Source organism: Ahaetulla prasina, chromosome 1 (genome assembly GCF_028640845.1).
Source record: "Ahaetulla prasina isolate Xishuangbanna chromosome 1, ASM2864084v1, whole genome shotgun sequence".
Classification (NCBI taxonomy): domain Eukaryota; kingdom Metazoa; phylum Chordata; class Lepidosauria; order Squamata; family Colubridae; genus Ahaetulla; species Ahaetulla prasina.
In genome coordinates this window covers 248,860,321-248,874,406 of record NC_080539.1, presented here as the reverse complement: position 1 = coordinate 248,874,406, position 14,086 = coordinate 248,860,321, and positions in this window count along the sequence as shown.

Genomic DNA, 14,086 nt, shown 5'->3' with positions numbered 1-14,086 from the left:
GCTAATATTCCCCTGACTTTGATCTGAGATTGGACTTTCTACTAATGAACAAGGACTCCAACCCTCTTTCTCATTATCTACTTATTTTACTGGATGGTTAAATTGGACTTGTACTGTTATAGCCTGCTGAGTATCCTTTTCCTTTACTTTTTGCTTTGGGCTGACATGCCTTCTCTTTTTATTTGTTGGGGATTTGGTGCTTTCAGAAACCAAGCTAGGTAACAATTCCCTAGAAGAGCAGCAAGAGGGAAGTATAGAGTGTTCAGATTTTCTGTTGCCTTAATTACTGATTTCAACATTGAACTAATCATTCCAATTTTCTTTAGAATCAGCTGTTGGTCTCCTGGGCAAAGGGTGGCAAACTGATGGATTAATTCTCCCTCATCCTTCCATAAAATGTAATTGTCCATTAAGTAGATCTGAGTTCTCTTTTTTATTATCCTTATCTTGTTCTATCCTTGTTAATAAAGAGGTTTTTTTGCTTATCCATTTATATTTTAGAATTTTCAGGGATGAAGTCGGCTTCCCTCGCTGTCTTGGCTCTCTGCCCAGACTTCAGCAGATTTGGGTGGTATAAAACATTTGGTAGTATTGGTGGTATTTGGATTTGGGTGGTATAAAACAACCTGTATTGGCCGAATAGAATATTTTCTTTAAAAGGTTTCAAGCCTAAATAACATAGAAGGAAGAGCAAACTGCCCAAAGGCTAACAATATTCTTTTGCAACCATGTCTGCTGGGGAGCCAGGAAATCACTAATAATTTATTAGACTATATCCTTCAGTGTAAAAGTTGGGAGAGTTCAGTATTACTCATCTGTTATGCCACCTGCCCATTCAAAGTAACATCAGCAACTTGGAGTAGAATCCTATGTCTCTATAGAACTAACCTCTTCTCTGCGTCTTCTCCATCTTGAAGCCCCCAATCCACGGGAGCTATCGATGAATTAAGAGTATGTTTTGGAGCATGGGCTTTGCTATTTACTTCCTTATCTAATTTAGAGATGTAGTTTCCCATTAGAGACTTTAATTCTTCTATCTTTTTGTTTGCTTCCAAGAGCGGGTCAAATATAGCAATAACTGTGCTGTCAGGAGGCAATTCTTGGCAACCAAATCCCCAAATCCTCTTGGTATTATCCTTGTTCTCCCCTCTATCTCCTAATGGAGCCTCATTTTCCAGAGAAAGGCAGTCATCTTCCTCCCACTCCAGTAAGGAGCAGGGCTTACTGAGGTTATGAGGGGGGAAGAGCAAAAAAAAAAAAAGGTTTACTTATAGTGTCCATTATCCATTATGCATAAGAGCACAAATGTACCTACCGTTCCTGTCCTATTGTTTTTTCTTATATATATATGCTTATACTTCCTTATTTTTCCTCATATATATGTTTATATACTATATAATCATTTTGTGTGATGCTCGTGTAGATTGTTGTGAAATAAATAAATAAATAAATAAATAAATAAATAAATAAATAAATAAATAAATCTGAAATAAGTCCTTTATCTTTGGTTGTCTGGGTGTCATTGCTGCCATGTTGTCTTTAGGGTTTCCTCCCGACTCTATTTCCAATTTATGCCTCCTTTTAAATTTTCTTTTCAAGTCCCTTTTTGCTTTTACTGTTAACTTTTGTTTCTGCATCCTAGGGTGGTTTAAAAGATTTTAAAACGTACTCCCACTTCATCAGCAAATGCTTGAAGCTGATAAGTTTCCAGGATTTGTAGTCTAAAATCTAATCTTATCTAAGCCTAAATCTAAAAACCTAAAATTACTACTCATAGTAAACTAACTTTACTAGTTTATAGATAATATTAGATAAAAATGAATTGTTTTACAACCATATAAAAGTAGCTATAATAGGAAGATGAGGAACTCACTAAAAGGGCTGCCACATGGCAGCCATCTTGCCCTCAACTTCCACCCCCGCCCCCAAAAAAAGCGGGAGAAAGAGTGGAATGGAGCATTTTGAATTTTTGCTAGAGTATTTCCCAGAGCAGCATTATCTTGTCCTTTCCCCCACCTCACCCCTCTCTCTCTGATATTCACACAGTTGCTCCTTGTATGAATATTAATAATATTCATGCTGAATTCCTGTGTATTCAGAATGGCACCATTCACCACAGAGAGAGAGAGAGAGAGAGAGAGAGAGAGGGAGGGAGGGAGGGAGGGAGGGAGGGAGATGGGTTTATAGAAGCATAGAAAAATATTTAGGAAACAAGTGTATTTCAGGAGGAGGTAAAGATTGAGAAGATGCTAGTAGTTACTTCTTTAATGAGACTTCCAGATTCTACTTTGTAATATTTATCTAAGAAGAGAAAAAGGAAATGAAAAAAGGAAAGGAGCCTTTTAGGATACAGAAATTTTCTTTTTCTTTCTAAAAATATATTTCTACTAGAATTGTACAATATAATAAAAGTATAAAAAGTGGCAAGAAAAATAAGAGACAAAATAAGAAAAAAAAGTGAAAAAAGAAAACATAGGATTTTGACTTCTCTATACTTCTATCAATTGCCATCTTACTCTTTCTCTTCCCGATTTAATCCTTGTTGACCCTCAAATCCAAAAATCATCAGTTCAGTCTTTTCTTCTTTTAGTAAAAAGGCTTCCAGTCTTTGAAAAAGTCTCTGTCATTTTTTTGTGACTCATAAGCTCTTGTGAAATCATGTGAGTAGAACATAGAGCTCACCCACCCTCCCCGCTGTATCAGTTTCCTTATCATGCTCCAACTAGTATTAGAAACCAAGTTTTACCCCTTAAATGTTAGAAACTGGTTTCCTTTCTATAGGGAATAGAAGTCCTCTTTAAAAATAAAGGATGATTTTGTCCCTCATGATCCTTCCAGACTTGGGTTTTTGGTGTACTGATTTCCTTCATCATTTTCAGCAAAAATGTCTGCTGAAAAATGTTATATTATTTTCACTAGGAATTCTTAAATAGTTTTCCAAAAAGAAACATGGTGGAGAATGTATGTCTATGCGTTCATTACACACACACACACACACACACACACACACACACACACACACTGTATGTATGTATGTATGTGCGTGTGTATATACAAGTTTCTGAATTCTGGTTACACAACCTCAGGGATGCTGCAACAATTGTTAAGTATGAGAGTCAAGCAAGGACAACTTGCATTAGTTTCCACTGTAATGATACATACATTTTATATATTTTGTTCTCTGCCAAAAAAAGGAATGCTTTTTCTCAGGGTGGATTATAAATATAAAGTTGCATGGAGTATGTACCCAAATTACTTCTTACAAGAAGTTGATAACATCTTTTTCTCTTTTCTTTTTTCCCCTTTTTACAACTTACATTATATTTATTTCCTTCTATACTTAATCCTCAATTTATGTACAATTGGAACCAGAATTTCCATCATAAGTCGTTGCAGTCGGAAGTTGAGTCAGATCTGATTTTTTTTATAACTGTTACAGCAGCCATTAAGAGAATCAGGCAGACATAAATCAAATCCTGCTTCCCCAATGGGCATTTTTTGCTGGAAATTGGCAAAGGTTGCAAATTGTGATCAGATGTCCACAGAATGCTGCAGGATGCAGCATCATAGGATGATGGCCAGAAGTGCGGTTGGTACAGAAGACTAAGTTATGCAAAGACCCTCCTTTTCAAGCTGCAGCCATGTCTAGGAAAATCCCCAAATTGGCTACTAGCTTTGAGTACGGAGGTGCAAATCCACATATAGCTCAAAAAAAAAATCTCAAGCACTGGCTTTCAGGGCCCCCAAAACCCAGACTTGGTCTTCTCATGGTTGAGTAGGTGCCTAATTTTTCCTATTCTAATCCTTATGGCCTCCAGGCACAGAACAGCATCACTTGGCAGGCCTAGGACAAAGATGTAGCTTACTGATGATACATAACTCCACGCTAACAGGTGACCTCTCCCAAAAGCTTCATGTAGATATTAAGGAACCTCAGGATGGATCTTCTGACCTCCACCAACACTAACAGGAAATGAACTAGATAATCCTTATCTTCCGTGGTCCTTTTAAACTCTAGCTCAATTACCTTTTTTGAGAAGAGAAGGTTGAAGACTGGACAAAATTCTGCTACTGTAACAGTATAATATACGCCTTAGACTTTGTAGTCTAGTCTATCTCAAAGGGATAGCAACTCACTGCCACTTTCCAGAAGGCTCCTACAGTGGTAATTACTTGATGTCTAAGGGGCAACTAAAAACAGAGCCATTGCAGAAACACATTGCTTCCTGGGTTAGTTTCCTTTCACAGAAATGCAAGACTATGAAAAGATTTCTATTCTTATTAGCATTTCTGTTGCTGAAGGGAGAAGGTATCCTAATCCTGTCAAACTGCTTTAATTTGCTTCAGCAAATGTAATCATTGCTCACTCCTTTCGTGATTGTAATTCAGTGACATCCATCTTTTCAAGAACTGTATATAAATGATCTACGAATTCAGTGTTTTTCTGAACAAGGAGGAGTAAGGACTGACTTTTTGCTTTCTTGCATTCTTCCATGGTTGCATTTTGCTTTCTTGCATTCTTCCACTGTTGCATGCTAAAGCTTTAGATTTTTGGGTGTTTTTTTTTCTTCAATAAGCAGGGAGTAGAATGTTTAACCTGCAGAAAAGATGACTGAGAACGTAAGAATAAAAAGCTGTGTTTTGCTAAATCAGATCCATGGCCCATCTAGTTCAGCAATCTGTTCTTACAGTGGCCAATGAACTGCACAAGGAACCCCATTAGCTTTCAGAGCAATCTCACTGCCATCAAGATTAGTAGTCATTAACCCCCCTGATGTCCAGTAATTCATCCAACCATTTATTGGTAGCCAGCAACTCATCTTGTAGCAAATTCCAAAGTTTAATTATGTATATAATGTTCTGTCTGTTCTGATTCTTCCAAGATTCAATTGCATTGGATGATAGCTGGTTATTTGAAGGGTTATCACAGAGCAGACAATTCTTTATTGTCCCAGACGATAGGACCAAAAGCAATGGATTAAACTGCAAGAAAAGAGGGTCAGGGTAGAAGTTAATCAACAGATCAGTATGTATGAAAATTGACAATAATGCATGGATTATAAAGAAGTCAGCTAACTGTGAAGAACAAGACTTGCCTGGCTAACATTTGTCACTTATTTATTGGATAATATGGACTGTAGGAATGCTATAGGCATAATATATCTTGATTTCAGCAAAACATTTGATAATGTAGTCCCTGACATTTTGATTAGTGAGCAATTTAAATATGGGCTGGGCTGCATGACAAATAGATGCATAGTTGGCTTGAAAATCATATTCAATGGTTTCATCAATGGTTCCCCAACAGACTTAAGGAGGCATGGATTATAGTGCTATAAGGTTCATTCCTTATATATATATTTTTGGATGAAAAGGTGCAAGAAAGTTTATCAAATTTGCAAATGACACAAAATTGGCTAAGATATTTAATATTCTTGAAGACAAAATATAAAATTCAAAGTGACCTTAGGAAGTTTAAAAAATGGTCTGCAACTAATGGATTGAAATTTAATAGAACTAGATGGAGTGCATTCCCTAGAATCATAAAGTTGCAAGCTTTTTTGACCTGGGGCCAGCCTCTGAAATTTTACAGAGAAAAGTGCAGAAGTCTTCTCTTAGGGAACAGAAATCAAAAGCAAATAGATAGGATGGGGACTTTGGTAAGGCTGCTTTGGAATAGTAGTTCATTCCAAATGGAAAGTAAATCAACACTGTAATGTGGTCTTCAAAAACAGATAAAGGCAATTTTAGATGGTGTTAACATAACATAATTAACATAATATAATTGCTGGAAATAATTCTTTTATTTTTATTCTATTTTGTTCAGAGCCCACTGAGTACTATTTTCATCTCTGGGCACACTGCTTTTTAAGAATAATTCAAAGGAATTGGAAAGTTCAGAAAAACAGCAACAAGGATGATTGGAGGACTAGAAACAAAATCCTTCACATAGTAGGGAATTTTACTCTTGAGAAAAGACTAAATGGCTCTTCAAATTCCCCCAAAGAAAGGCACATAGAAAGGCACGTCTTCTCTCATTCCAAGGTGCAAGTCATGGAATTCGGGTTTAATTTATACAGGTAGAAGGCAGATTCTAACTAAATGTTAGAATTTTTTTTTCTTAATAGTGAGAGCAGCCCAACAGGTGAACCATTATACCAAAAGTTGGCATGTGCTCCTTCGACTTGATGTATTCAGCAAGTGGTCAGACAACCATATCTTTGGAATGCTTTAATCTGGAGTCCTGCTCTGAATAAAGGTTGGCCTCACACCTAAATCGACTTTTCAGTACTGTATTTCCATCTAGTACTAAAGTTGTCCTTGATATATTTCTATAAAGCATTATTTGGCATGGGGTATAAGACAGTCGCCTCCTTGCTTTTTGAACACAATATGCAGTCATGCAGATACATAGTAAAGGAGACATTTGTGAGATCCAAGCCTTTACATGCATACCAGAGGTGGGTTTCACCAGGTTCTGATCAGTTCTGGAGAACCGGTAGCAGAAATTTTGAGTAGTTCGGAGAACTGGTAGTAAAAATTCTAACTGGCTCCGCCCCCATCTATTCTCTGCCTCCCAAGTCCCAGCTGATCGGGAGGAAATGGGGATTTTGCAGTAACCTTCCCCCGGATTGGGAAGGGAATGGAGATTTTACAGTATCCTTCCCCTGCCACATCCACTAAGCCATGCCAGTCCCACAACCCACACTTTCAGAACCGGTAGTAAAAAATTTTGAAACCCATCACTGATACATATATGTGGTCCTCATCACACGACTTGTTGCGTAGACCTGTGCCAGGCATCCCAGCCTCCCCACCCACCTGAAGCCCTACCATGCTGCCTCTCTGCTCAGCGGCTGAAAATTCTGCTTGGATTTCAGCGCTCTCTTGTCTCTTGGGGCTGGCTGAAAGACCTCCCTGCTAAAGGATTTCAGCTTTGTGCCTACTCACATGGAGCTGAATCCTTTGTGTGACAGCTTGGACAGAGCTACAGTTCTTTGTGCCTGCTTGTACAAAGCTGAAATCCCTTCTGGCAGGGAGCTCTGTACCAAAGGATTTTAGCTCCGTGCCTGCTCTCTGCTGATTTCAGCTCCTCTTTTTTTAATTTCACTTTTACAGTGTCCAGATTACACAGCAGTACAGTACTACTGGAAATGCCGTTTCTGAATTTTTGCGACTGAAATATCAAACAACAGAACAAAGATAATAGGAGTTTTATGGGTGAACCAAGATAAAAAGCCCAGGCTTTTCTGAGAGTGTGCAGAAAGGGGGAATTCTTCATTTTATATAGATTGCCAAATATTAAATAAGAATTTGCAAATGGAATCAGTACAAATATCAAGAAAAATTGCTAATTTCGCCAATATATGGCTTTTAATGTTTTAATTTTTAATGGGAAAAAAATGTCCTTTTCCAGTCTGGTTCTCTTCAAAAATAAGCAAGATGGAATAGGTTGATCGAATTAGCTCTCTGAATGGTTTGGACTTGTTTCCATTACACTCTTTTTCTAAGGAAGTGATAATGTTGTTGCTGCTGCTGCTGCTGCTGCTAGAATCCTCTGAGAGGCGTATTTCAGACCTCTCGGTTCCAGTTCATCCTGGAACTCCAGCCTTACAACGATGAGTAATAGAATTTTGGCTGTGAGCCAAAATGGAAGTGGAAGGTGAAAAATGAGGACGCAGCACGGAATTGAGACAAGCCAATCGGCATGAATCATTCTGGTGCTGACATGCAACTAGAAATGCAATAAACCACGAAGAGAGGCATCAAAGAAATCATGTGTTAAGGAATTAAAACAGATTACTGTCATGATCCAAAAACAAGAACACTAATGAAATATATTGACGTAATGCTGGAATAACTGCAGACACTTTAATTTGTAAAAATACATTTTGGAATTGTACAAATGTGTCTCATGGATATCTACCTATTGATTATTGCTTCTATTGTGTTCTATCGAAGTTCAGCATATTCTACAACTTTAAGCATGCACCTAGCTATTTTAATTGCTGACCAAGGTTTGTTCTTCCCCATTTTGGACTTTGCTCTTAATAATGATTCCTGGCATAGCTCCTAGTCATATGAGATAAATATAGATGAGTAACTTCCTCATAGTCAGAATTTTTTACAGTAGCATCATCACTTACCAATTATGTAAATAGTCCTTTTCTTTGGAGTGTAATGGTAAAGCAGAAGCTCTGGGGATTAGTAGGTAGGACATTGGATTGAATCTTTCTCTTCTATTCCACCAACAGATTTCAGAAAAAAGTTAATCAAAATATGCTGTTCATTGAAATGTTCTATGCTATAAAGAATGACAGAGTTAATTAATTATTTGGTATGATGCCAATCAGTAGTGGGATTCACTTACCTTTGCTACCGGTTCGCAAATGTGAGCACGCATGTCACGTCTGCACATGCACAGAGCTTTCTGTGCATGCACAGAGCATCTGTGATGACATCCGGGCAGGTGGGCTACTGGTTCACCCGAACAGGGTCGAACCAGTAGAAACCCACTAATGCCAAAACTTAAAAACCATAAAAACCTGTCTGCAATAGCAGGTCACCTGATGTTATCAAAGGGCAACATTAAATGTGTTTCTGCTGTACCTTTGCTTGTTCCAGAATCTCCATTTTTTATTTAGAGACAAGGGCCTGAAAAATCAGACCACATTATGTAATAGTAAATATGTAATCATACTGCTTAAAGGGAAAATATCTTTATGATACTAACTGGAAGACTTGATGTCATTTGGCATTTGCAGCCAAAGTGTGCTGTAACTGAACAACTCATTTCCAGAGAAGGGTATGAAAAGAAGAAAATTTTCCTTTCTGGTTTTTGAAATGTTGACTATTTCAACATTCATATTGAATCTCCAGATGTTTGGATTAAAACTCCTACAAACGTTTAGCATTTATGGCAACATATGGTGGAAATTGAGGTGAAAACAACTGCCTATCTTGACATAAAAATGATCACAGATAAGTTTTTGTATCAAAAATGTTATAGAATATGGAACTTTCTGAGTCAGAAATAGCACACTTCAAGAATTAGCAAATAGTGCCAGTGCATGCCCTAAATTTGTTTGTCTCTGTCTGTCTGTCTGTCTGTCTGTCTGTCTGTCTGTCTGTCTGTCTGTCTATCTATCTATCTATCTATCTATCTATCTATCTATCTATCTATCTATTATGTATCTTTTATGTATCTATCATCTACTATCATTAAAATTAAATATGCTTCATATATTGCTCTCTAGGAATGCATTGAATAATGGTCTAGGCCTGTTATATTAAAAATTATAACCTGCTAGCCTCTGGAAGCCATACTCTTTAGGATCATGTGAAGATTTGTAACAATAGTGCAGCATAATTACAGAATCTTTATATACTCATTGTTTTATTACTTTAATTTTCTTATAATATCATCTTTACCAAATTCCTTATACAGTCACATGCAGAACATGATAAGATATGCTGGAATTCATAACAGATTCCCAGGAGGGAAGGAGTGCATTCCAGAGGAGGAAGAGACACCTCAGTTCAGATAGTATGTGTGAGAGTGAGAGGACATGAATGAAGTTGACTCCACCCTAATAGTTTCCAGAGTATGGTATATGTTTATGGAGTGCTTTAGCATGCTTTAGTTTGGCAAGATTCTGTCTTTAGGTAAGGAATAACAAAGAAATCTGCTTGGAAGAATCATAACGTGTCTCTCTTGGTTTATGGACCCTGAAATAAAGCTGGCAAAAAGTAAGACCAATATTCAGTAACATTTTTAATAGACTGAAAGGCCTACCCTGAACAAAGTATGTTTATTATTTATTTGTTTAATTTGTTTGTTTGCTTGTTTATTCTGCTTGTACAGTATATGGTTAATTCAGAACAGACTCCCAGCAATTCAAATGAAAGCATCCATAACATTAACTATATCCATGGTAAATATAAATTAAAACTAAAATCACAACATCGCAAGAATAAATCATATTAGTGATAATGAAAAAATAAAACTTGAGCTCAGAGCAAAATACAATAATAACAATTAAAGAATAAGTAATTCAAAGTAAAATAAATTAAACCTATTGATAACTGATTCAATCAAACACTCTTTACAAAGTTTTCTTTTCAGTCATTTCCAGAACATCAGCAAAAATAGACTAAGTCTTCATTCTAAAGGAGGGTCTCAGCAACAACTAAGAAATAGTGCCTGCTGGTCTCCTGGCAAGACACCCAAGTTTTTCTGAGAATGGTGTCTATAACCAATGTGCCAACAATAAGACTATCTTTCCGACAATTTGGCAGCTATAACCATAGAAGCCTCCAAAGAAGTTATCGGTGTCAAAATAGATTTATCTAACAGGAAGTAATTCTTGGTCTCACACTGGTCAATCTTTTAAAAAAATGGGCTTGGGCTTGGAATCAGACCTAGATATGTCGACTATATTATATTAGCATTATATTATTAAACATTGAGCTCTGGTGGTGCAGTGGTTATACTGCAGTATTGCAGGCAAACTCTGCCCACAGATTGGAGTTCAATCCTGACAGGGCTCAAGGTTGACTTAGCCTTCCATCCTTCCAAGGTTGGTGAAATGAGGACCCAGATTGTTAGAGGCAATATGCAAATAATGCTTACATTATACAGGAGAGTGCTGTAAAGTGCTATGGGGCAATATATAAGCCTAAATGCCATTGCTATGACTGGTATAACGATCCTGTTCCAGTTTGAGACTCCATTAATCTGCCAGATTTACAAAAGTATCCTGACCCCCACATACACTGTATATTGCAGTACAATCCAAGGAAGATATGACCAGCACATAGCTAGGCAGGCTCTGTTCAGCTACCAATGTGTAATAATAATGAAACAATTTTTTTCCATTTTCTTTCCTTCCTAAAACACTTATACTTCAATGTGTCATAAGGGAAAAGAACTCCATCCTGGGGAATCCTTTTCAAAAGGAAGCACAGATGGAGCATTTTGTTCCGCTGAGCTGTATAAAACATAGCTTGTAAATATCCTAAAGTGGTCAGAGCTGGGCCAAGAGCGGAAGTTTGCTATAGGCAGATAGATAGGTAGAAAGGAGAAGGGAAGCCGATTGAAATCTCCCAGCTTCCCGATCTCATCTTCTTTTTTAGAAAAGAATTTTTATTCCCCATCTGAACTCTGAGCTGTTCCAAAACTCAGCTACATCAACATATCAGGGAACCCACTGGGACTTGGGACTCTTCAAGCCAGGTGACATGACAGCATCCTTCATTGTGCCTGAGGACAGATGACAAGCTTAAGGGACACAGAGCAGGCTGTGTGATAATGATAATCCTGTTGTCTCAACCCAGAGAAACCACCAGCGCTCTCAAGAGGAAGGGCCTGTCCACCTCTACATTCCAGCATGGCTCTGACTAATAGACCTGAGCAAACTAATAACAGAGACTCACAGATACTCAGCATTAGCCAAGTGTTTACTTTGGTTTTGACTGCATACCTCAAATCCTTGCTGCTAAAGTAAAAGGAATCAGGCAGAAGCCATGATTTTAAAAAGGGAGGCATGCTGCCTTGAATTACGGTAAGCAAGAAGATAACAAATTCATCTCGCATCTAAGCAGCTATTTCTGGTGATGAAAAGGTGTGGAGAAGGAAAACTATACACCATGCTCCTACTTACCCCTTCAATATCTTTGCTTCATTTTCTTCATTGCACACCAGTAAAATCATGGATGTATTAGATAAGAAACTATGGGGATTGGAATCCAAAGTATCTGGAAGAACCCAGGCTGCCATGTTTATCAGGAAGTCAAATGGCCACATTAGACCTGATATTTTAATGCTAGTAATATGTATCTTTAGCAGCCTAATTACACCCAACCATCACTGTACCACTATGTTGTTGGCAGTTGGAAGTTCTGACTCTCCATACATCATCTGTTTAGATGGGCAGGGAGATATTTTTAAGAGTCCAGCCTGGTTATGTCAGTGGCACATTCAACCCTTCCTTCCATTTAAAAGAAATTAAAAGTGTTTGAAGAGACTTAGTGGTCTCCGAGCTTGGTTGTTTTCTTGCAGATGTTTCATTATCAAACTGGGTAACACCATCAGTACTGTTGCCACAGTTCAACCCTGAGCTACATATATTCTCTTCTGTTGGTACCTGTATTTATGTAAAAAGGTGAAGATTCCCACAAGTTTAGCTTGAATGAAGTGAATGGACGTCATTTTCTAAGAAGCCATATAAAAGTCATTAATTCCTTGTGTTTTGTCTCTTTTCCACTTCCAAATGTAACCAGTGTCTTGGGATTTCCTATCCCATTAGTATTCATCAGAATTAGCTAAAAGTTACTGTACTTGCTGGGATCTTTTATTTATTTATTTTATTTTATTTATTTATTTGATTTTTATACCGCCCTTCTCCCGAAGGACTCAGGGCGGTGTACAGGCAGAATAAAACAAACAATACAAAATACAATTAAAATGCAATTTAAAAAACTTATTTAAATTAGCCTGACAATTTAAAAATTTACCATACACTAAAAACCCCATTTAAAATTAATAAAATTTGACATTTAAAATTCAATTTAAGCCAGCCCCGCGCGGATAAAAAAGTGTGTCTTCAGTTCGTGGCGAAAAGTCCGAAGGTCAGGTATTTGGCGTAAACCTGGGGGAAGCTCGTTCCAGAGTGTGGGAGCCCCCACAGAGAAGGCCCTTCCCCTGGGGGCCGCCAGCCGACATTGTTTTAATACAAGTAGCTGTGCCAAACGAATAGCAATAGCACTTAGACTTATATACCACTTCACAGTGCTTTATAGCCCTCTTTAAGTCAGCATATTGCCCCCAACAACCTGCTCCCACATTTTACTGACCTCGGAAGGATGGATGGTTGAGTCAACCTTGAGCTGGTGAGGATTGAACCTCTGGCAGTTGGCAGAATTAGCCTGCCACTGTGCCACCACAGCTCTTTTATTGCCCCTGCTGGTGTTAGCCTTTACAATAAATGTGCTCTTTCCAATTGGAATTTTCATGCTAGAAAATTCTGATTATGGCTGGGCAATAGCAGGAAGCAAACAAATAAACCCTTCTAAGGACATTATAATGCATTGTTTTATTCTTTGATCATAACTGTATAATTGGTTTTGTTTTAACCCAAATTACAGATTGGGAAGTTCTACGCAGCTCAGAGTCAATTGATTGGAGTGACCTGTAAGCCCTTTTAAGTAAATAAATCAATGAATAAATCACATACATAAAGATGAATTGAAAAATAATAGGGCTGCCTAACACATCAAAATTTATCTATTAAAAATGTTTCAGAGGTTCAGGGTCTTGAATGTTGCTCCTAAGTAAAACACATTAACATAGCCAGATCTTTTTTTGAGATCCCACTGCAGCTGTACCTTCCTAAAAATACAGACTCTTCCTAAGTCCTACTGAATTTCCTTCATTTGAACTCAGAAACAAACAAAAAGTCAGAACAGTTTCTGAATTCAGAAACAAACCTGAGGCCACAGTGCTAACATTTACTGCATTATCCCCAGAGCCACAAGAGGTGGCTCAAGATCCCCCAAAGTTCATTCCTAAAAAGAAGTAACAAATTTGGGGATGAGGCATTAGATGAGATGCCTGTTAAAAGAGAGTAATAAGCTCTTTAAATTGTGTTGTTGGAGAATAAATAGCAAGTCAAGCTAAGGATTTTCTTTCACTTAATTTGAATTGCCAGGGCTGGAATTTTCCCCATAATATGACTTCAGACAAGGATATAAGAGCCTTAATCTCATTAAAAAAATACTCTATATGCAAACTGGGCCTAGGGATTCCCTTCTAAGGAGGAAGTAACTTTAACTTAGGTAATAAATAGGTGGAACAGTGTTACTAGGCCTGAGAGTTAAGAAGTTTGATTGGGCCCATGAATTGGCTATAATGATTGTTACGGATGGCTGTGTTTATAACCCAGTTGCTGTTTTATGTTGTGATTTCATGGTATTCTGCTTGTACTGTATATTTTAGACACCCATTCATTAATTTCAGATGGGAGGCCATATAAACTACAGTAATAAATTTAATAAAAATTGGACAGTTGATCCAATCAGCAATTTG